This window comes from Phyllobates terribilis, unplaced genomic scaffold (assembly GCF_046119375.1).
Source record: "Phyllobates terribilis strain yellow unplaced genomic scaffold, ASM4611937v1 Scaffold_8__6_contigs__length_399053987, whole genome shotgun sequence".
Classification (NCBI taxonomy): Eukaryota; Metazoa; Chordata; class Amphibia; order Anura; family Dendrobatidae; genus Phyllobates; species Phyllobates terribilis.
In genome coordinates, this window is record NW_027362768.1 from 259,607,540 (window position 1) to 259,632,467 (window position 24,928).

Here is a 24,928-nt window from a genome sequence, read left to right on the forward strand (position 1 = left end):
TCACCCGTTTCCTCTCCCCCCTGCTCATTATCCTGTTTCCTCACACATTTGCCCACCCTCTCCCAGTACTGTCTCCTCACATGTCCACATATCTTCAGATCCATTGGAGCACTTACCGTGTCCTCTTCCTCTTGTTCTGTGTCACATAAGACCAAAGAAAATGTGAACGTAAAAAATCAAGCAAAACCACTACCCTTGCGGGAAGGACTGAGATGGATAAAGATTGTGAAAGCAATATTTATTAAACTAGGTAAATTAAAATGTGAGCTATTAAATGTGAACATGTAGGAAAAAATCAATAATATCAATTTAAAATTAGTTATACCACTATTAAATAGTTGGGATATTATTCTTCAAATATGACTTGCATATATATATACTGTATATATATATATATATATATATATATATATATATATATATATATATATATATACTCATATATATGAAATTATTTAGGATACTACAGGTGATAAATGCCGCACTATTGCATTTATAGGAGGCATCCGTTTTAAGGGGTTTTCCGAGCCAACGCAAAGTTTTGGCAAGCGCTGTAGCTGGATTCGGCTTTGCTGGCTGGTTCAAACGGTTGTCACCTGAGTGCTCATAATCAATTTGCATACTTGTGGTCATGTGCCAACTAACTTTTCTACCTGTTTATTTCAATGATTAGTGAAAGGAAAAACTATAGCACCTGCTTCAATGAGAGAATCTGGAAGAGAAGCTAGTTGGCAGATGACCACAAACATGACAGCGAGTTTTCCTTGTTTCCCTGGCCTTACACTGCTCAGATCTTAATTCTATAGGGCCGAGTAGAACAGGTTTTTCAGAGCATGTTAGTATCACCATCTAATTTTTGGCAACTGTAAACAGCTACTCTGTTCGCATGGACAAATATTGCTGTAGAACAATTTAAACACCTAGTGTTGTCTACACCCCAACAAATTGCTGCAGTTCCAAAGTGCAGCATGCAAGCACACTAATAGATAGGTGTCTCTAATAGTGTTGAGCCACCCCCGTAGTGTTCGGGTTCGGTTCGGTTCGTCGAACACCGGGATGTTCGAGGAACTGTTCGTCGAACTGTTCGTCGAACACCTTAGAACACCGTCGAACACCGTTAAAACCAATGGCAGGCAAACAAAAACACATAGAAACACATAGAAAACACCTGCAAAGGTGTCCAAAAGCTGACAAACTGCTCAGAAGACACTCTCTTTAAAAAAGCCGGCCGGCAAATTCAGCAGCGGCATACACCGGTACCCGACAATTTAGACAAGAAGGAATAGAGCATCACACATAGATTAGATAGATAGAAACATGTCAGTCACACATATAAGAAGCACAGTGACAGTGTTGGTTACTGCACTTGTCATTTAGTGTAAAGGATTTATTTAAAAAAATATTAGTGTTTTCATGCACCGTCTCTTTAAAAAAGCCGGCCGGCAATTCAGCATCTGTACCCGACAATTTAGAACAGAAAGAATAGAGCTTCACACATAGATTAGATAGATAGAAACATGTCAGTCACATATATAATAAGTACAGTGATAGTGTTGCTTACTGTACTTGTCATTTAGTGTAAAGGATTTATTTAAAAAAATAATAGTGTTTTCATGCACTGTCTCTTTAAAAAAGCCGGCCGGCAATTCAGCAGCGGTACCCGACAATTTAGAACAGAAAGATAGAGCATCACACATAGATTAGATAGATAGAAACATGTCAGTCACATATATATGAAGTACAGTGATAGTGTTGGTTACTGTACTTGTCATTTAGTATTAAAATAAAGGATTTATTATTAAAAAAATTGGCGTGGGGTTCCCCTTAATTTTAGGCTCTAGCGGAGGTTAAGCAGACGGCTGGGGCAGATGTTTGAAGCCTGGGAAGGGGGTAATACCCACGGAGCTTCCCAGGCTACTAATATCAGCCCCCAGCTGAATACATAGCCTTTACTAGCTATTAAAATGGGGGACCCCCCCAAAAAAATGACGTGGGGTCCCCCCTAATTTAATAGCTAGCAAAGGCTAGGCAGACAGCTGGGGGCTGATATTAATAGCCCAGGAAGGGAGCCATGAATATTGGCCCCCTCCCAGGCTAGAAACACCAGCCGTCAGCCGCCCCAGAAATGGCGCATTCATAGGATGCGCCAATTCTGGCACTTAGCCTCGCTCTTCCACGCTGCCCTGGTGCGGTGGCAGGGGGTAATAGGGTTGGGGTTGATGTCAGCTTATAATGCCAGCTGACATCAAGCCCAGGTTAGTAATGGAGAGGCGTCTATAAGACACCCCCATTACTAACCCCATAGTCAAAGTTAAAAAAAACACAAACACCCAGAATAAAGTCCTTTAATTGAAATAAAGACACAATCCTTTATTGTTCTAAATTAAACCATACTTACCATCACGCCCATTCCAGCTGAAGCCAACGATCTCCTGCAATAAAAGAAAAATAATAAAGCAACCTCATCCTTACCTTTCCATGGTTCCCACGACAGCTTCAGCTCTGCTACATCGAGATGACAGGCTGGACCGCAGCAGAACGCCGCCATCCAGCCTGTCACCCCGCAGACACTGAGAAGCGCAGGCTTGCTTGCGCTGCTCAGCGTCTCTCTGTGACGACATCCAGATGAGCCGAGTTCATGTCCAATGAACTCGGCTCACCTCATGCACGTCACTGACAGCGTGGGAAAATTCTCACGCTGAAGCGCTGATTGCAGGAGAATTTTCCCACGCTGTCAGTGACGTGCAGGAGGTGAGCTGAGTTCATTGGACATGAGCTCACCTCATGCACATCACTGACAGCGTGGGAGAATTCTCCTGCACTCAGCACTTCAGCGTGAGAATTTTCCCACGCTGTCAGTGACGTGCATGAGGTGAGCCGAGTTCATTGGACATGACCTCGGCTCATCTGGATGCCGTCACAGCGAGACAGTGAGGAGCGCAAGCATGCCTGCGCTTCTCAGTGTCTGCGGGATGACAGACTGGATGGCAGCGTTCTGCTGCGGTCCAGCCAGTCATCTCGATGTAGCAGAGCTGAAGCTGTCGTGGGAACCATGGAAAGGTAAGGATGAGGTTGGTTTATTATTTTTCTTTTATTGCAGGAGATCGTTGGCTTCAGCTGGAATGGGTGTGATGGTAAGTATGGTTTAATTTAGAACAATAAAGAATTGTGTCTTTATTTCAATTAAAGGACTTTATTCTGGGTGTTGTGTTTTTTTTAAATACTTTACTAGAAATTCATGGCGGTCATGTCTAATACTGGCGTGACCCCATGAATTTTGGGCTTGGGGCCAGCTGATAATACCAAGCTGGCCCTAACCCCTTTATTACCCAGTGAGCCACCGCACCAGGGCCCTGGATGAGTTGGGTACAGCGCCAGAAGATGGCGCTTCTATGAACGCGCCATTTTCCGGGGTGGCTGCGGACTGCAATTTGTAGCGGGGGGGGCCCAGAAAGCTTGGGCCTCCCTGCGCTGCAGATTCCAGCCCCCAGCTGCCTAGTTGTACCTGGCTGGACACAAAAATAGGGCGAAGCCCCACGTACTTTTTTTTTAATTATTTCATGAAATTCATGAAATAATTAAGAAAAAAAGGCCTTCCCTATATTGTTGTGTCCGGCCAGGTACAAATAGGCAGCTGGTGGTTGGGGGCAGCCCGTTCCTGCCTGCTGTACCTGGCTGGACACAAATATAGTGCGAAGCCCCACTTCAATTTTTTTTAATTATTTCATGAAATTCATGAAATAATTAAGAAAAAAAGGGCTTCCCTATATTGTTGTGTCTGGCCAGGTACAAATAGGCAGCTGGTGGATGGGGGCAGCCCGTTCCTGCCTGCTGTACCTGGCTGGACACAAATATAGTGCGAAGCCCCACTTCAATTTTTTTAAATTATTTCAGGAAATTCATGAAATAATTTAAAAAAAATTGACGTGGGGCTTCGCACTATATTTGTGTCCAGCCAGGTACAGCAGGCAGGAACGGGCTGCCCCCAACCACCAGCTGCCTATTTGTACCTGGCCGGACACAACAATATAGGGAAGCCCTTTTTTTCTTAATTATTTCATGAAATAATTTAAAGAAAATTGACGTGGGGCTTCGCCCTGTTTTTGTGTCCAGCCAGGTACAACTAGGCAGCTGGGGGCTGGAATCCGCAGCGCAGGGAGGCCCAAGCTTTCTGGGCCCCACCCGCTGCAAATTGCAGTCCGCAGCCACCCCGGAAAATGGCGCGTTCATAGAAGCGCCATCTTCTGGCGCTGTACCCTACTCATCCAGGGCCCTGATGCGGTGGCTCACTGGGTAATAAAGGGGTTAGGGCCAGCTTGGCATTATCAGCTGGCCCTAAGCCCGAAATTCATGGGGTCACGCCAATATTAGACATGACCACCATGAATTTCTAGTAAAGTATTTAAAAAAAACACAACACCCAGAAAAAAGTCCTTTAATTGAAATAAACACACAATTCTTTATTGTTCTAAATTAAACCATACTTACCATCACGCCCATTCCAGCTGAAGCCAACGATCTCCTGAAATAAAAGAAAAATAATAAAGCAACATCATCCTTACCTTTCCATGGTTCCCATGACAGCTTCAGCTCTGCTACATCGAGATGACAGGCTGGACCGCAGCAGAACGCTGCCATCCAGCCTGTCATCCCGCAGACACTGAGAAGCGCAGGCTTGCTTGCGCTCCACAGTGTCTCTCTGTGAGAGCATCCAGATGAGCCGAGTTAATGTCCAATGAACTCGGCTCACCTCATGCACGTCACTGACAGCGTGGGAAAATTCTCCTGCACTCAGCGCTTCAGCGTGGGAGAATTCTCACACTGAAGCGCTGAGTGCAGGAGAATTCTCCCACGCTGTCAGTGACGTGCAGGAGGTGAGCTGAGTTCATTGGACATGAGCTCACCTTATGCACGTCACTGACAGCGTGGGAAAATTCTCCTGCACTCAGCGCTTCAGCGTGGGAGAATTCTCACGCTGAAGCGCTGAGTGCAGGAGAATTCTCCCACGCTGTCAGTGACGTGCAGGAGGTGAGCTGAGTTCATTGGACATGAGCTCACCTTATGCACGTCACTGACAGCGTGGGAGAATTCTCCTGCACTCACCACTTCAGCGTGAGAATTTTCCCACGCTGTCAGTGACGTGCATGAGGTGAGCCGAGTTCATTGGACATGAACTCGGCTCATCTGGATGTCGTCACAGAGAGACGCTGAGCAGCGCAAGCAAGCCTGCGCTTCTCAGTGTCTGCGGGATGAGAGGCTGGATGGCAGCGTTCTGCTGCGGTCCAGCCTGTCATCTCGATGTAGCAGAGCTGAAGCTGTCGTGGGAACCATGGAAAGGTAAGGATGAGGTTGCTTTATTATTTTTCTTTTATTGCAGGAGATCGTTGGCTTCAGCTGGAATGGGCGTGACGGTAAGTATGGTTTAATTTAGAACAATAAAGGATTGTGTCTTTATTTCAATTAAAGGACTTTATTCTGGGTGTTTGTGTTTTTTTTAACTTTGACTATGGGGTTAGTAATGGGGGTGTCTTATAGACGCCTCTCCATTACTAACCTGGGCTTGATGTCAGCTGGCATTATAAGCTGACATCAACCCCAACCCTATTACCCCCTGCCACCGCACCAGGGCAGCGTGGAAGAGCGAGGCTAAGTGCCAGAATTGGCGCATCCTATGAATGCGCCATTTCTGGGGCGGCTGACGGCTGGTGTTTCTAGCCTGGGAGGGGGCCAATATTCATGGCTCCCTTCCTGGGCTATTAATATCAGCCCCCAGCTGTCTGCCTAGCCTTTGCTAGCTATTAAATTAGGGGGGACCCCACGTCATTTTTTTTGGGGGGTCCCCCATTTTAATAGCTAGTAAAGGCTATGTATTCAGCTGGGGGCTGATATTAGTAGCCTGTGAAGCTCCGTGGGTATTACCCCCTTCCCAGGCTTCAAACATCTGCCCCAGCCGTCTGCTTAACCTCCGCTAGAGCCTAAAATTAAGGGGAACCCCACGCCAATTTTTTTAATAATAAATCCTTTGTTTTAATACTAAATGACAAGTACAGTAACCAACACTATCACTGTACTTCATATATATGTGACTGACATGTTTCTATCTATCTAATCTATGTGTGAAGCTCTATTCTGTCTGTTATAAATTGTCGGGTACCGCTGCTGAATTGCCGGCCGGCTTTTTTAAAGAGACGGTGCATGAAAACACTATTATTTTTTTTGATAAATCCTTTACGCTAAATGACAAGTACAGTAAGCAACACTATCACTGTACTTCATATATATGTGACTGACATGTTTCTATCTATCTAATCTATGTGTGATTCTCTATTCTTTCTATTCTAAATTGTCGGGTACCGCTGCTGAATTGCCGGCCGGCTTTTTTAAAGAGACGGTGCATGAAAACACTATTATTTTTTTTGATAAATCCTTTACGCTAAATGACAAGTACAGTAAGCAGCACTTTCACTGTACTTCGTATATATGTGGCTGACATGTTTATATCTATCTAATCTATGTGTGAAGCTCTATTCTTTCGGTTCTAAATTGTCGGGTACAGGTGTATGCCGCTGCTGAATTGCCGGCTTTTCATGTTTCACTGTTGGCACTGTTCCCATCGATTTGGGCAATCACTGTAATGCCACAACCACCATGGCTGTGGCATTACAGTGAGTGGCAGACAATCCCTGCATGATTGGTGCTCTAAATAGCGCCAGACATGCAGGACACGCTTTTGGTGCACGAACAGTTATCGAACATAACCTCGAACAGCCGAATTTTTTGCAAATCGTTCGGGTTCGTCGAACAACTCGAACACCGCCCAAAACAGCTCGAATTTGAGATTGGCAAACAGTTCTAGTCGAACACCGCTCATCTCTAGTCTCTAATAAAGTGACTGTTCATTGTACAGTATAAAAATCTTGAAAACAGGTTAAAGAGGTGTTACGGGCCAGAGAAATGTTTAACAAGCACTGTAGTATGCCAAATTCTAACAGTGTGTAATATGCTCATTGTCAGGATTTGGCTTTGCATGTCGGTTCCAGCGGCATGACAACTCATATGCAGTTTTTATACTTACGGTCATGCGCAAACTAGTTTATTTTTCTGTTTCTCTCAATGAAGCAGGCGCTGTGGTTTTTGAATGAACATTGAGAGAATTAGGAAGAGCAGCTAGAAGGCACTTGACTGTGAGGGTATGTTCGCATGTTACTTTTTTTGCCACGTTTTCCGGAGCATATTTGCAAGAAAACGCATCATTTTATGTATCCCGGCAAAGCGAATTAAATTTCTGAAATCTCATAGACAAGTTTCGTTTTTCACTGTAGATTTGAAGTAGTTTCACATGTGTAGCATGTCAACATTTCAACAATTTTGCCGCGTTTTTCACCATTCTAATGCATAGGGAAGAAAAAAGTAAAAATGCAGCAAAAAAGCAGCAGAAACATGTGTTTTCTATGCAGCGTTTTTGCCAAGAGACACTTTTTTGATGGTGTGACTGCCCACACTTAGGCAGCAAGGAGCTGGCTATCAATTAGCAAGATGCTGGCAGTCATGGCCAGTCAACAGAGCAGGGCGGAAGAGAAGCCATTGATTTTACTATGTGATGTCAGCGGAAGTTGCAGAATCGCTTGCATGAGCATTCTGTGACCTCTCTGTGCTGGCAGAGATCAGTACCAGACAAAACAAGCGGATAGTTATCAACTACCTGACTTAAAAGTTCTTAGGCTGATAGTAAAAAAATGAAATAGTCCTGGATAACCCATTTAATGTGTGCATAAACCCTAAATATGCAAATCACATACAGTTGGTGAAATAAGTATTAAATACGTCACCAATTTTCTAAGTTAATACATTTTTAAAGGTGCTATTGACATGAAATTTTCATCAGATGTCGATAACAATCCATACAATCCACACAAGCAAATAAATCAAACCATAGATGTCCATAAATTAAGTTATGTGTAATAATGAGAAATGATACAGGGAATAAGTATTGAACACACAAAGAAATGGAGGTGCAAAAAGCCATGGAAAGTCATGACACCAGCTGAAATCTCAGTAATTAGAAAGCAATCCTGCTACTTAGTGAAAAATATTATCAGCTAGTTCAACTGATTGCTTATAAAAAAGTGTCTCATTACCAAGGTGCCACATAAGAAGCATCTAATGATAGGTAAAATAAGTGAGCTGTCTCAAGACCTTTGCAACCTTATTGTTACAAAACATACTAATGGCATTGGTTACAGAAGAATTTCTAAACTACTGAAGGTTCCAGAGAGCATTGGTGGGGTTATAATCCAAAAGTGGAAACAACATCATTTCACCATAAACCGGGTATGACCAGATGCTCCCCACAAGATTTCAGAGTAAAAATAATTATCAGAAGAGTTGTCCAAAAGCCAATGACCAGCTGTGAAGAGCTACAGAAAGACCTGGAATCAGCAGGTACAATTGTTTCAAAGAAAACTATAAATAATGCATTCAACCTCCTTGGCCTGTATGCACACTCATCATGCAAGACTCAATAGTTGAACAAAAAACATGTGCAAGCACGTTTAAAGTTTGCTCAACAACATTTAGGCAAGCCGATGAAATACTGGGAGAATATAGTCTAAAATATTGGAGATTTGTCAAAAATTTAGAAAAATTCACAATTTTCAAACTTTTAATTTGGATATCTTTAAATCAATTAGTCATGATGTACATAATAATTAATAAATAACATTTTTCATGTGTCTACTTTATATCTTTATCATTTTTCATGCATTATTTTATTTTGTTAGGATGTTAGAAGAGTTAAAAGTTTAGCAGCAATTTTTCATTTTTTCAAGAAACTCAGAAAACCTGTTTCTTTAGGGACCTATTCAGATTTAAATTGACCTTGAGGGGCCTATATATTGGAAAGTCCCCAAAAGTGATACCATTTTAAATACTGCACCCATCAAATACTTAAAAACTGCTGTCAAGAATTTTTTTAACCCTTCAGGTGCTACACAGGAATTAATGCAAAGTGGAATGAAAAAATAAATACATTTAAATGTAACATCTAAAATGTTGCTTTAGACCCACTTTTTTCACTTTTACAAGGGATAGCATGACAAAATGGAACACAAAATTTGTTACCCAGTTTCTTTTGAACATGCTGATACCCCAGATGTGGTCAGAAATATTTGTTTGGACAAACAGCAGGGCTCGGAAGGGAAGCAGCACTATTTCAATTCTGGAACACAAATTTGTCTGAAATAGATTGCGAGCGCAATGTTGCATTTGCAGAGCCCCTGATGTGCCTAAACAGCAGAACCCCCCCCCCCCCAAGTGACCCCATTTTGGAAACTACACTCCACAAGGATTTTATCCAGGGGTATAGTGAGCATTTTTAACCCATAAGTAATACACAGAATTTGATAACATTAGGTCATCATATTGTAAATTTTCATTTTTTTCATGAAAATGTTGCTTTAGCCCCAAATTTTTGTAAGAGGTAACTTGAAAAAGTGCGCCCCAGAGTTTTTTACGCACTTTCTTCTGAGTGTGGTGATACCCCACATGTAGTCAAAAATTTCTATTTGAACACACGGCTTGGGAAGAAGTGACATTTGGTATTTGGAATGTAAATTTGGCTGGAATAGATTGCAATTCCTCCTGAACACGGCGTTATCCAATATGTGGTCAAAAACTGCTGTTTGGACACATGGCAGAGAATCCATCTAGTGGTGCACTGAACATTTTTAATCTACAGGTGATGCACAAAACTTAATAACATTTAGATGTGAAAGCAAAAAATTACATTTTTTCCACAAAAATACTGTGTTAGCACCAAATTGATAATTTTCATGAGGGACAATAGGAGAAAATGGTCCCCATAATTTGCTATGCAATTTTTACTGAATGTGGCAGTAGCCCACATGTGGTTGTGCAGTACTGTTTGAGTTCACAATATCCCAATCTCACCTCTACATACATAATGCTTACATTATGGGCTTACTATATTTATTGTAAACTATTCATATTCAAACTATTATGTGCCATATTCAAACCTACTGATAGGGATATGTACAGTCATTAGATGATAATAAAGAGTGACCTTTTCTTAAACATACTTAAGGCAATTTATGATTAATATTTGAAACTGGACCCCACAATTTATTGCGCACTTTCTCCTGAACACTGTGATGCCCCATGTGTCATCAGAAATTACTGGTAGGTCACACGTCCGAGATGAGAAAGGAAGAGCGCTATTTGGCTTTTGGAGCACAGATTTTGCTAGAATAGTTTGCGGGCGATATTTGCGGAGCCCCTATGGTGAACAGCAGGAAAAAAACAAAAATAACCCCACTGTAGAAATTACACCTCTCAATGAATTCATCTACGGCTGCAATGACTGTTTTGTAACATCTACACCAGGCTTTATTCTGGAGAATTGCAAATATACCAGTTTAGTGCCCATACATTGTGCCCCCATACTCGGTAGAGCCCCCATATATTGTTCCCACCCTGTGCTTCGGGTGAGACCACCCCATAAAATTGTTAATTGGGCTCTCACACTACAATAATGCCAAACATCTAGTTGCTTACTGTGGATTAGGCACAGTGGGTCTAAGAAGGAGGGGGCATTTGGATTTGGGAGAGCAGATTTGTATCCATCTTTTTAGGCTGCACAGATCTGTGATTAGCCACACTTGTGCGCTAAAGGATGCCTAAAAAAGTGACACTGGCGGAACAGAGACCAGACAGAGTCCAAAGTGACTCCATCTGCCTCATAAGTGAGTGGTTCCATCGGGGGTTTTGTCTGAATTGCAGTTTTTGGAATATACACAGAAACCCCGGTGTAAGTGACGCGCCCCCTGGGCCGTGGGGTACCCGGAGCCGGGCCTATAGATGCTGGGAGTTGTAGTCACCGTGGCGCGACCCGGTCCGTGACCCAGGGCGGTCAAACCAAGGGGGTAGTCTATGTCTACAATTGTTAATGTCCGACTACGCCACCTGTGGAATGCGGTTATTGGGAGCCGCCGCTGCAGAGCAGTCCGCTGAAGCTGGTGGTATGTGCAGCAAGGTGATGTAACTCCCCACAGGAAGAGTGGAGCTTCAGGGCAGCGTGACTGGATGATGGTGGTGATTGTGCAGTGCGTTCTACTGCTGTGAGTGCTGGTGCCGCAAGGAACACAGAGACAGGATAGTGCAGTCTCAGGGTCTTTACTCACTGTTGTTGTAGTTCAGATTACAGGTACCAAGCAATCTTCCCCCGTCATGCTGCGTGCACTCAGTGAGGGGTTCAGTCCACCGTCAAGTATTTCCAGAGCACTTATCAGGACCCCGTTCTGTGTACCTTCCTCTGGCCTCTTCCTGCACCTCACACCCAGCGCCACTTCTATCCGGTACCCTTGGGCCTTGGCGGGCGACGTATGTTCCATCCCCTGGGTCCTATGTGGCTACCTTCTTAGTGCGGATGGTGTGGACTTGTGGCTACAGCACTTGAAACACTGCAGCCTCTGGTTCCTAGTTAAGCATTTGCTGTTTCTTCACTAGTTGAGGGACCTGGTTCCCTGTTCTGGCCTGACCCCTCTACCTCCTTGTAGCGGCGGGCATACGGGTGGCTTGCTGCAAGGCCCGTACCCCTAGGGTCCCTTCTCTCCTTATTCCTGGAGCCGTCCTGCTCCCTCTCCTCTCTTCTTCTCTTAGACTTGGGCCTCACTGTCCAGGCCTGCCTCTGGAGCAGAGCTCGTGCAGAGCCTCTGCTCCTGTCACTTCTGACTGCACTCTCTGAATCCCATGAACACACTGAACTAAGATGGTGTCTAGTTTTTATACCTCCTACACATGTGCTCCCAGGATCTATGTCCTCCACCCCATCCACTATGTAGCGCTGGCGTCCCTGCCCTCTGCTAGGCAGGGACGCTGCTCCCCTCACCGCTCTGCTCCGTGCCCGGCGTCCTCTCCCCGCTCTGCTGTCAGCGCGCGCTCCTTCCCGGCGTCCTCCTCCCGCTCTGCTCTCAGCGCGCGCTCCTTCCCGGCCCCTGTGCTTAGGGCGCGCGCGCGCGCGCTCCCCTCCTCTTAAAGGGGCCGCGCGCGCCGTCCTAAGGAGTCCCCGGCCAATGGCCGGAGGACTTCATCATATATAAGGCACCTCCTCCAAAATGGAGGTGCCCGAGCAATGTTGTTTGCACCTGTGTCTCACCTGTGCTTCAGCCCTCAGGTCCCGTTGCCAGTTACCTGCCAGTTACCTGCCTGATTCCTGCCTGAATACTTGTTACCTGTCTGCCAGTCTGAGGTCCGACGGTCTGCCTTACTACTCCTGTCAGTCTGTCTAAAGGACCAGCCTGCCCGCTCACCTGGGAGCGCATATCAGCTACCTGCCTGCTTGCCTGAGGTCCGACGGTCTGCCTTACTACTCCGGTCAGTCTGTCTATGGACCAGCTTGCCCGCTCACCTGGGAGCGCTTCTCCGTTATCTGCCTGCTTGCCAGCCCGGAGGCTCCGTTGTCACGTGCTGTGACCACCAGCTACTCCAGAATCTTGCCCGCTCACCTGGGAGCGCATCTCCGTTACCTGCCTGCTTGCCAGCCCGGAGGTCCCGTTGTCACGTGCGGTGACCATCAGCTATTCCAGAGACTCTTGCCCGCTCACCTGGGAGCGCATCTCCGTTACCTGCCTGCTTGCCAGCCCGGAGGTCCCGTTGTCACGTGCGGTGACCATCAGCTATTCCAGAGACTCTTGCCCGCTCACCTGGGAGCGCTTCTCCGTTACCTACCTGCCTGCCAGCCCGGAGGTTCCGCCGTCACGTGCCGTGACCACCTGCTATTCCAGAGACTCTCGCTTGCTCACCTGGGAGCACACATCTACCACCTGCCTGCTAGCCTACCCGGAGGCTCTGCCATCACAGGTCGTACCTACCCCTTACCCAGAGACTGCCCTGATCACTTGCCGTAACTCCCTGTCCGTTCACCCAGAGACTGCCACCCGCTCCCTTACAAGGGCCGCCCCCTTGTATAGTAGCTCAGAGGTTCCGCCTCCCGGACCCGTTACAGTCCGCCTCCCGGACCCGTTACAGTTTGCTCGGGCCATGGAACCCGGTGGCACCCAAGCTCCCTCGCTCTCGGACCTCTGTCTTGAACTGTCCCGTCAGAGGTCCCAACAGGAGGCCATCCTGGGTCACCTGCGGAATGTTAATACTCGCCTGAACACTCTGTCTGATCCACCAACAACCTCCGCCAGTGCCATATCTTGCAATCCGGCAGCTCCGCTGCCCACTAATACTATGGTATCCTACCCCGGACCCCGGCTTTCTGCACCTCCTCGCTTCGGAGGCGACCCCGTCCAGGCTCGGGGCTTCATAAATCAGTGCACCCTGCACTTTGAACTTTTGTCCCATCAGTTTAATTCCGACCGGGCCAAAATTGCCTTTATCATGTCCCATCTCACCGGGGAGGCCCTGGCCTGGCTAAATCCTCTATGGGAGAGAGGAGACCCCCTGGTGTCCAACTTGCCTGCTTTTCTCTCGGCTTTCCGGAAAGTCTTCGACGAACCCGGACGGAAGACCTCATCCGCATCCTCTCTGCTACGCCTCCGTCAGGAGGGTCTCACCGTGGGCCAATATGCCATACGGTTCCGCACCCTTGCCTCGGAGCTGGCCTGGGATAACGACGCTCTGGTATCCGTCTTCTGGGAGGGTCTGTCCGGTCGTATTAAAGATGAACTTGCTGGTCGGGACATTCCTACCTCTCTCGATGATCTAATAACCCTTGCCACCCGGATTGACCTACGGTTCCAGGAGCGTGCCAAAGAGGTCACCCGTGAGAGAAGGATTCCACGTTTAGCTCCTACTTTCCAGAGACCCGTCATTCCCTCCATCTCTCCCCAGGTACACTCTTCTGAGCCTATGCAGGTCGACCAGACCAAGATGGTCAAAACCCGTCAGGACTCACGCCGTGCCGAGGGGAGCTGCTTCTACTGTGGCAGTAAGGAGCACCGAATCCGTGCCTGCCCGGAGAGGTCGGGAAACGCCTGTGTCTAGGTTCGCTCAGAGAGGTCCACCTAGACAAGAATAAATCCTCTCCATCCCTGCTGTTGTCAGTTTCGATCATCTACGGGGAGAACCGTTATTTCGAACTAGCCCAACTTGACTCTGGAGCAGCCGGGAACCTTATTTCACAGTCCCTGGTTGAGAAATACCGCATCCCCACCAAACCTCTGGCTGTACCCTTGTCTGTCGCTGCCGTGGATGGGGGCCTCTTACCTCGCCCCATTCAACTCATCACCGAATCCATTACCCTGCAGGTGGGAATGCTGCATTCTGAAAGTATCTCCTTTCATGTTCTGCCTGGACTCTCTCACGCCCTCTTGCTAGGTCTGCCCTGGCTCCAGAGACATGCACCCGTGCTAGACTGGCAAACCGGAGAGGTCCTTCGCTGGGGACAAGACTGTCATAAAACCTGCCTGGTTCCCGTCCATCCCGTCCGTCCCTCTCCTACCCCAGCTAATCTACCTGGACTTCCGATTCCTTATTGGTCTTATGCAGATGTCTTTAATAAAAAGGAGGCAGAGACATTACCACCACATAGACCATACGACTGTCCCATCGATCTGCTACCCGGTACTACTCCTCCCCGTGGGCGTATCTATCCTTTATCCGCTGCTGAGACCCGGTCAATGTCCGAATATATTGAGGAGAATCTGGCCAGAGGATTCATCCAGAAATCTACCTCCCCGGCGGGAGCAGGCTTCTTTTTCGTCAAAAAGAAGGACGGCTCTCTCCGTCCCTGTATAGACTATAGAGGCCTAAACCTGATCACGGTGAAGAATAAGTACCCCCTTCCGCTCATTCCAGAATTATTTGATCGCCTGAGGGGGGCTAGGATCTTCACCAAACTGGACCTTCGTGGGGCGTACAACCTGGTTCGTATTCGTCAGGGGGATGAATGGAAGACGGCATTCAACACCCGGGACGGCCACTATGAATACCTGGTAATGCCCTTTGGTCTCTGTAACGCTCCTGCCGTCTTTCAAGAGTTGGTCAATGACATTTTCCGGGACCTTCTCTACTCCTGCGTAGTGGTGTACCTGGACGACATCTTGGTCTTCTCTCCGGATCTCCAGACTCACCGGAGGGACGTTCGTCAGGTCCTGCTCAGGCTAAGGCAGAACCATCTCTACGCTAAATTTGAGAAGTGCCTCTTTGAGCAGACCTCGCTTCCGTTTCTGGGCTACATTATCTCTCAGACCGGCCTACAAATGGATCCTGAGAAACTGTCTGCCATCGAGAAATGGCCCCGACCGGAGGGGTTGAAGGCCATTCAGCGATTCCTGGGCTTCGCCAACTACTACCGCCTCTTCATACCACACTTCTCTTCCCGGACGGCCCCAATTTCTGCGCTCACCCGTAAAGGTACTAATCCCAAAGAGTGGCCACCCGAAGCAGAGGAGGCCTTTCTTTCCCTTAAACAGGCCTTCTCTTCCGCCCCGGTGCTGCATCGCCCAGATGGCAACAAACAGTTCTTCCTGGAAGTTGACGCCTCCTCCTCTGGAGCCGGAGCGGTACTTACTCAAAAATCATCTTCCGGGAGGATGGTAACTTGTGGCTTCTTCTCTAAACTCTTCTCCTCCTCTGAGCGCAACTATTCCATAGGAGACCGAGAGTTATTGGCCATCAAACTGGCATTGGAGGAGTGGCGTTACCTGCTCGAGGGGGCTCTTCACCCGGTAATAATTTACACTGACCACAAGAACTTGGCTTACCTCCAGCATGCCCAGAGACTTAACCCGCGCCAAGCCCGGTGGTCCTTGTTTTTTGCTCGTTTTGATTTTGTCCTTCATTTTCGCCCGGCTGACAAAAACGTCAAGGCGGACGCCTTGTCTCGGTCCTTTCTGGTGTCTGATCTCGAGGAGGATCCGAAACATATCATCGATCCCGCCAGAGTAATGCAGGTGGCTCCCGTGAGTCTAAATCGTCTTCCTCCTGGTAAGACGTTCGTACCAGTACCTGATCGGGAGAAGATCCTACACTGGGGTCATTCGTCTAAACTAGCTGGCCACGCCGGTCAGAAAAAGACCCTCCAGCTTATTACCCGGCACTACTGGTGGCCTAACCTGCACAAGGATGTAATAGACTTTGTTTCTGCCTGTGTGTCCTGCGCCCGCAACAAAGTTCCGAGACACCTGCCGGCCGGCCGCCTCCTACCTCTGCCAGTACCTGCTGCCCCCTGGCAGCATATAGCGATGGACTTCATTACTGATCTACCCGTCTCTGCCGGTTGTACGGTCATTTGGGTGGTCGCTGACCGCTTCTCCAAGATGGCTCACTTCATTCCACTGCCAGGTCTTCCGTCTGCACCCGAGCTGGCTAAAGACTTTATCCGCCACATCTTCCGTCTTCATGGCCTGCCCCGTCACATCGTGTCGGATCGTGGGGTACAGTTCACTTCCCGTTTCTGGAGAGCCACTTGTAAATTGCTGGACGTCACCCTGGACTTCTCCTCCGCTTACCACCCACAGTCTAATGGTCAAGTGGAGCGGATCAATCAGAACCTGACCAGTTACCTTCGGCACTTCGTTAATGCCCACCATTCTGACTGGGTGGATCTCCTGCCATGGGCCGAATTCTCGTACAACAATCACGAGAGCGAGTCTTCCTCCAAATCCCCGTTTTTTGTAGTCTACGGTCAGCATCCTCGGATCCCGTTTCCCGTCTCCACCTCGGCGGACAATCCGGCTGCGGAATCTCTTGTTAACAAATTTTCCTCCATATGGGAGAGTACCCGGTCCGCACTCCTTCTGTCATCCGAGCGTATGAAAAGACACGCTGACAAAAAACGTCTGGACCCTCCTCAATTCCGCCCTGGGGATAAAGTCTGGCTCTCGTCCAAATATGTCCGGCTCAAGATCCCTTCCTATAAGTTAGGGCCTCGGTTCATCGGCCCACTGGAGGTCATCAGTCAGATCAACCCGGTGGCCTATAAATTGAAACTCCCGGCCAACTTACGGATCCCTAACTCCTTCCATGTGTCTCTCCTCAAACCTGTGGTGCTTAACTCTTTTTCCAAGTCTACAGGTACGCCTCCTGCTCCGGTTTCTGCTGAGGACGAGTTTGAGGTAGAGAACATTCTTGCCACCAAAAGGGTAAGAGGAAAGACCTTTTTTCTGGTAGATTGGAAGGGGTTTGGTCCTGAGGAGAGAACGTGGGAGCCCCGGGAGAACATCCATGCCCCTCTCATCCTAGCTAAATTTCTTTCTGGCCTAAAAAAGGGGGGGCCTAAAGGGGGGGGTACTGTAGCGCTGGCGTCCCTGCCCTCTGCTAGGCAGGGACGCTGCTCCCCTCACCGCTCTGCTCCGTGCCCGGCGTCCTCTCCCCGCTCTGCTGTCAGCGCGCGCTCCTTCCCGGCGTCCTCCTCCCGCTCTGCTCTCAGCGCGCGCTCCTTCCCGGCCCCTGTGCTTAGGGCGCGCGCGCGCGCGCTCCCCTCCTCTTAAAGGGGCCGCGCGCGCCGTCCTAAGGAGTCCCCGGCCAATGGCCGGAGGACTTCATCATATATAAGGCACCTCCTCCAAAATGGAGGTGCCCGAGCAATGTTGTTTGCACCTGTGTCTCACCTGTGCTTCAGCCCTCAGGTCCCGTTGCCAGTTACCTGCCAGTTACCTGCCTGATTCCTGCCTGAATACTTGTTACCTGTCTGCCAGTCTGAGGTCCGACGGTCTGCCTTACTACTCCTGTCAGTCTGTCTAAAGGACCAGCCTGCCCGCTCACCTGGGAGCGCATATCAGCTACCTGCCTGCTTGCCTGAGGTCCGACGGTCTGCCTTACTACTCCGGTCAGTCTGTCTATGGACCAGCTTGCCCGCTCACCTGGGAGCGCTTCTCCGTTATCTGCCTGCTTGCCAGCCCGGAGGCTCCGTTGTCACGTGCTGTGACCACCAGCTACTCCAGAATCTTGCCCGCTCACCTGGGAGCGCATCTCCGTTACCTGCCTGCTTGCCAGCCCGGAGGTCCCGTTGTCACGTGCGGTGACCATCAGCTATTCCAGAGACTCTTGCCCGCTCACCTGGGAGCGCATCTCCGTTACCTGCCTGCTTGCCAGCCCGGAGGTCCCGTTGTCACGTGCGGTGACCATCAGCTATTCCAGAGACTCTTGCCCGCTCACCTGGGAGCGCTTCTCCGTTACCTACCTGCCTGCCAGCCCGGAGGTTCCGCCGTCACGTGCCGTGACCACCTGCTATTCCAGAGACTCTCGCTTGCTCACCTGGGAGCACACATCTACCACCTGCCTGCTAGCCTACCCGGAGGCTCTGCCATCACAGGTCGTACCTACCCCTTACCCAGAGACTGCCCTGATCACTTGCCGTAACTCCCTGTCCGTTCACCCAGAGACTGCCACCCGCTCCCTTACAAGGGCCGCCCCCTTGTATAGTAGCTCAGAGGTTCCGCCTCCCGGACCCGTTACAGTCCGCCTCCCGGACCCGTTACACACTACATAGTTCCCCCTCTCTAAGTGGTTCCTCCCCACTCCAGCCAGGGATCAGGGACTGTGCTCTCCCATAGGAACAATCTCGCCCTGTCCCCCGGAAATGTGGTGTAGTGAATACAGGTGTTAGGGTCCCGAGCCATACTACTTCCTTACCTGAGAGTGAGATACCACACCTCTGGATGAGATGCAATACCTCTGTGGCGACCGAACCCTCAGGGGCGCCACATAAGCGCTCAGCGGAGAGCACAGGATAAATGTAAGCCGAGCCTTATTCCGATTTTTAGAATGAACAAATAGACAACAGTACAAGAATAGTTTTTATTTTTATTTTTCTGTGGTTAACCGTGCAGTATAACTGATTAGACGACTTTATTCTTCGGGTCGGTGCAATTACAGCGATACCAGATTTATATTTGTTTTGTCTTTTGTTTTGCTGCCATTACACAGTAAAAATGCTTTTTTTAAATAAAAAAATATTTTATTTGTCGCCATATTCTGAGAGCTGTAACTTTTTTAGTTTATGGTGAATAGAGCTTGTACAGTGGTGGCCAAAAGTATTGGCACCCCTGCAATTCTGTTAGATACTACTCAGTTTCTTCCTGAAAATGATTGCAATCACAAATTCTTTGGTATTATTATCTTCATTTAATTTGCTTGCAAGGAAAAAACACAAAAGAGAATGAAGCAAAAATCAAATCATTGATCATTTCACACAGAACTCCAAAAATGGGCCAGACAAAAGTATTGGCACACTCAGCCTAATACTTGGTTGCACAACCTTTAGCCAAAATAACTGCGAACAACCGCTTCCTGTAACCATCAATGAGTTTCTTACAATGCTCTGCTGGAATTGTAGACCATTCTTCTTTGGCAAACTGCTCCAGGTCCCTGATATTTGAAGGGTGCCTTCTACAAACTGCCATTTTGAGATCTCTCCACAGGTGTTCTATGGGATTCAGGTCTGGACTCATTGCTGGCCACCTTAGAAGTCTCCAGTGCTTTCTCTCAAACCATTTTATAGTGCTTTTGGAAGTGTGTTTTGGGTCATTGTCCTGCTGGAAGACCCATGACCTCTGAGGGAGACCCAGCTTTCTTACACTGGACCCTACATTATGCTGCAAAATTTGTTGGTAGTCTTCAGACTTCATAATGCCATGCACACACTCAAGCAGTCCAGTGCCAGAGGCAGCAAAGCAACCCCAAAACATCAGGGAACCTCCGCCATGTTTGACTGTAGGGACCGTGTTCTTTTCTTTGAATGCCTCTTTTTTTTTCCTGTACACTCTATGTTGATGCTTTTTCCCAAAAAGCTCTACTTTTGTCTCATCTGACCAGAGAACATTCTTCCAAAACGTTTTAGGCTTTCTCAGGTAAGTTTTGGCAAACTCCAGCCTGGCTTTTTTATGTCTCGGGGTAAGAAGTGGGGTCTTCCTGGGTATCCTACCATACAGTCCCTTTTCATTCAGACGCCGACGGATAGTATGGGTTGACACTGTTGTACCCTCGGACAGCATGGCAGCTTGAACTTGTTTGGATGTTAGTCGAGGTTCTTTATCCACCATCCGCACAATCTTGCCTTGAAATCTCTCGTCAATTTTTCTTTTCCGTCCACATCCAGGGAGGTTAGCCACAGTGCCATGGGCTTTAAACTTCTTGATGACACTGCGCACGGAAGACACAGGAACATTCAGGTCTTTGGAGATGGACTTGTAGCCTTGAGATTGCTCATGCTTCCTCACAATTTGGCTTCTCAAGTCCTCAGACAGTTCTTTGGTCTTCTTTCTTTTCTCTATGCTCAATGTGGCACATACAAGGACACAGGACAGAGGTTGAGTCAACTTTAATCCATGTTAACTGGCTGCAAGTGTGATTTAGTTATTGCCAACACCTATTAGGTGCCACAGGTAAGTTACAGGTGCTGTTAATTACACGAATTAGAGAAGCATCACATGATTTTTCAAACAGTGCCAATACTTTTGTCCACCCCCTTTTTTAGGTTTGGTGTGGAATTGTATCCAATTTGGCTTTAGGACAATTCTTTTTGTGTTTTTTCATTGAAGACAAATTAAATGAAGATAATAATACCAAAGAATTTGTGATTGCAATCATTTTCAGGAAGAAACTGAGTATTATCTGACAGAATTGCAGGGGTGCCAATACTTTTGTCCACCACTGTATAAGGGCTTACTTTTTTGTCACAAGCTGGAGATTTTGGGGCACATAATATTTTTTGATCACTTTTTAATCAGGTTTTTCAGACACAGAATGAACAAAAACCAGCAATTTAGTTATTGCTATTTCTTACACGGTTCACCATGCGGTGAAAGTGATAAGACCGATTTGTTCACAGGGCCTGTACAATTACAGCGATGCCATATTTATATCAGGGTTTTTTTATGCTTTGCTATTTTTACAAACTAAAAGCAATATTTTACAAAAATGAATTTGTTGTTGTATCGTCATATTCTGAGAGCTGTAACTTTTTTTTTTTGCCGAATGAGCCATATTAGGGCTTGCTTTTTGTGGGACAGTTTGGTCTTTTCATATACACAATTTTTTTCTACATATACCTTTTTGATTGCATTTTATTCATTTTTTGTGTCAGTATGATGAAAAAGCGATATTGGTATGTTTTTTATTATTTTTTTATGGTGTTCGTCATAGGGAATAAATAACATGATGGTTTTATAGATCAGGTCATTCTGTACATGGTGATACCGATTGTGTGTACTTTTTTCTGTTTATTTTTGTTTTATCATAAACGCTGCATTTTTAGTGGTGAAACAGCTTTTCATGATGTATGTGCACTTTCTTGTGTGTTTTTTTTTTTTTTTACTTTTTTTTAAACATTTAATTGTATTTTTTTCACATTTCCATTAAGTCCCACTGTTCACATATATAATTTTTACTTTGATCATTAGTCTCATGCTTCACAGCACTCGTGTACAGTACAGAAGTGTCAGAGACCTGTCAGTGAGTCACTGGCAGAGCCTGTGAGACCCTGTTTATAGCAGGATCTTACAGGTCACTGTACCCTGAGGTCATCAGATGACTTCAGGGTCCCATGGCAATGATCTTCACCCGCGATTACGATCGCTGGTGATCAATCCTGCCAAAGGGGGTGTCTTAACCCCATTAAACCACTTAATTAACGCTGTCACAATTGACAGCGTTAATTAAGTGGTTAATCAGCCCCGATAGGTTTCGAAACCAGCCGGGGCTGATACCGCAGGGTGTCAGCTGTGATGTACAGCTTTCACCCATGGGAATTTCAATTGTGGGGTGGCACTATTCAATTATTCCTCAGCACCATTAAAAAGCGGTTATAAGGAATAAGGCCCCTTAACGGCCGCCGTTAAAAGGCGTATATGCGGTCGTTAAGGGGTTAAATAAATTTCAGTAAGCGTGTTCAATATTTTTTCCCTATGTCATTTGCCATTATTACACATAATTTTTGGACATCTATGGTTTGATTTATTTGCCTGTGTGGACTGGATGTGTTGTTACCAACATCTGGAGAGAATTTCATGTCAATAGCAGCTTTAGAAATATATTAAACTAGATGGTGGCCCGATTCTAACGCATCGGGTATTCTAGAATATGTATGTAGTTTATTTATGAAGATTTAAGAATAATGCAATGAATACACAGGATTTTCCGGGTAAAATATATACATTATCATTAAATTTTATTGCTCATAGAACTTAATACAACTGAATGAAATTATTAAACAGATCATCAAAATATATAAACCATTACATGAATATCTAACTGTATTTAAATAAATCATCGGACGAAAGAAGTACATCGACACTATAATATATTTGTTAACAATATCAACCCAACATATTTGTGTGCACCACATTTCTTGTGAATACGTTTTGACTATCTATAAGCAACTTTCCTTGTAAAGGGGTACCTTGACGTTGGATCTCATTTTAACTCTTGAAAATGCAACGTAGAGTTGTCCATGACCAAAAACGGGCTCCGGTAGATATATGCCCACACGGTGTACAGTTTGACCTTGTGACTTGTTTATTGTCATGGCAAAAGCTGGTTTTACTGGAAACTGTCGACGCCGAAGCCTAAATGGAAGACTGGTGTCCGAAGGACATAAATCAATTTGTGGAATGAACTATTTGTCTCTTTTTGCTGATCCAGTGATCATTCTTAGTTGAATTACGTGGGAATGGAGTCCAGTAACAATAAGGCGAGTTCCATTACATAGATCATTTTTTGTATTTAGATTCCGCAGCAACATTACGATTGTTCCAACTTTGAGTTGTAGTTTGTGGGATGGCATTCCTGATGGCGTAAGACTATTTAAAAATTCAACTGGATAATGCTCTCGTTCATCTTACATAGTTACATAGTTTGTAAAGCCGAATAAAGACTTGCGTCCATCAAGTTCGACCTGTTCTATAATTGCTAAAGTTGATCCAGAGGAGGGCAAAAACCCCAAATGATTTAGCCAATCTTCACCTGAGGAAAAATTCCCTCCCGACTCTGAAACCAGCAGTCAGAATAAATCCCTGTATCAACCTACTATTTTATTCTATTTTTAAGTATACGCTGAAATCTGCCTGGTATCTAGAAATGCATCCAGTCCCCGCTTGAACTGGTGTAGTGAATCCGACATTACCGTCTCCTCACTCAGTGAATTCCATATTCTCACTGCTCTTACCGTAAAGAACCCCTTCCTATGCTGGTGCTGGAACCTTTTCTCTTCCAGTCTTAGTGAGTGCCCTCTTGTTACCGTAATATCCCATCCTTTTGAACAAATCACGGGCAAGGTCTCTATACTGCCCCCTAACATATTTGTACACATTTATTATGTCCCCCCTCAACCTTCTCTTTTCCAGGCTGAATAGTCCTAGTTTTGCCAACCTCTCTGGGTATTGCAGTCCCTCCATTCCCTTTATTAATTTTGTTGCCCTCCTTTGTACCTTTTCAAGCTCATTTATATCCTTTCTATATATTGGGGCCCATAACTGAGCACAGTATTCCAAGTGTGGTCTGACCAGTGCTTTGTACAGTGGAAGAACAATGTTCTCATCCTTTGCAGCTATACCTCTTCTGATACATCCCATTACCCTGTTTGCCCTTACAGCAGCGGCCTGACTTTGGGCACTCCAATTTAGTTTGCTATCAATCAAGATGCCCAAGTCCTTCTCCATCTCTGAATTCCCCAATGATTTCCCATTCAGTGAGTACTGGTGACTTCCATTTTTCCTTCCCATATGTATGACCTTACATTTCTCCTCGTTAAACCTCATTTGCCATTTAATGCTCCACCTACCCAGCTTATCCAAATCCCTCTGTAGGTCTGCACTGTCCTCTTTTGTATTAATTGTTTTACATAACTTTGTGTCATCTGCAAATATTGATATTTTACTATTTATCCCATTGACTATGTCGTTAATAAAGATATTAAATAACATTGGGCCTAGTACAGACCCCTGTGGTACCCCACTAGTGACGCTTACCCAATCTGAGTATATTCCATTTATAACCACCCTCTGCCTTCTATCCTTTAGCCAGTTAGCTACCCACTTGCAGACATTTTCCCCCAGACCCATCATTCTCATTTTGTATACCAACCTATTATGTGGCACGCTATCGAACGCTTTTGCGAAGTCGAGATACACGACATCCACTGGTTCCCCCTGATCTACTCGAGAGCTAACCTCCTCGTAGAAGTCAATCAGGTTTGTTTGGCAGGAGCGATTCCTCATGAATCCATGTTGGTTTGGGATTAAAAGATTATTAGCATCAAGATGCTGCGTAATCGCCTCTTTAATGAAGCTTTCAAAAATTTTGCCCACAATGGACGTCAGACTCACCGGCCGATAGTTTCCGGCGTCACTTTTCGCTCCCTTTTTGAATATTGGCACTACATTCGCTTGTCGCCAAGCAAGTGGTACAGACCCAGTCTCAACAGAGTCCTTAAATATAAGATATAACGGTCTGTCTATCAGATTACTTAGTTCCCTTAGTACCCGTGGGTGTATGCCATCAGGTCCTGGTGATTTGTTTATTTTAATGTTACTGAGGCGTTTCTGTACCTCAACTTGGGTTAGATTAGTCATACTTAGTGGAGGATTAAGCTTGTCACTTCTCATTTCTCCTGTTAGTTCTATTTCCTTTGTGAAAGTTGTCGAAAAAAAATTATTTAATAGATTAGCTTTATCCTCATCTTTCTCTATGATTTTGCCTTCATCACTTTTTATCGGTCCAATATTATCCGATTTAATCCTTTTACTATTTATATACGTAAAGAACAGTTTGGGATTTGATCTACTTTCCCTAGCAATACGTCTCTCTGTTTCCTCCTTCGCTATTTTTATTTGTTTTTTACAGGTTCTCGTTTTTTCCTTGTAACACATTAGTGCCTCCTTACTGTTTTCCTGTTTTAACCTCTTGAATGCCTCCTTTTTGCTATTTAACGCCCCTTTTACGTTCTTGTTCAATCATATTGGTT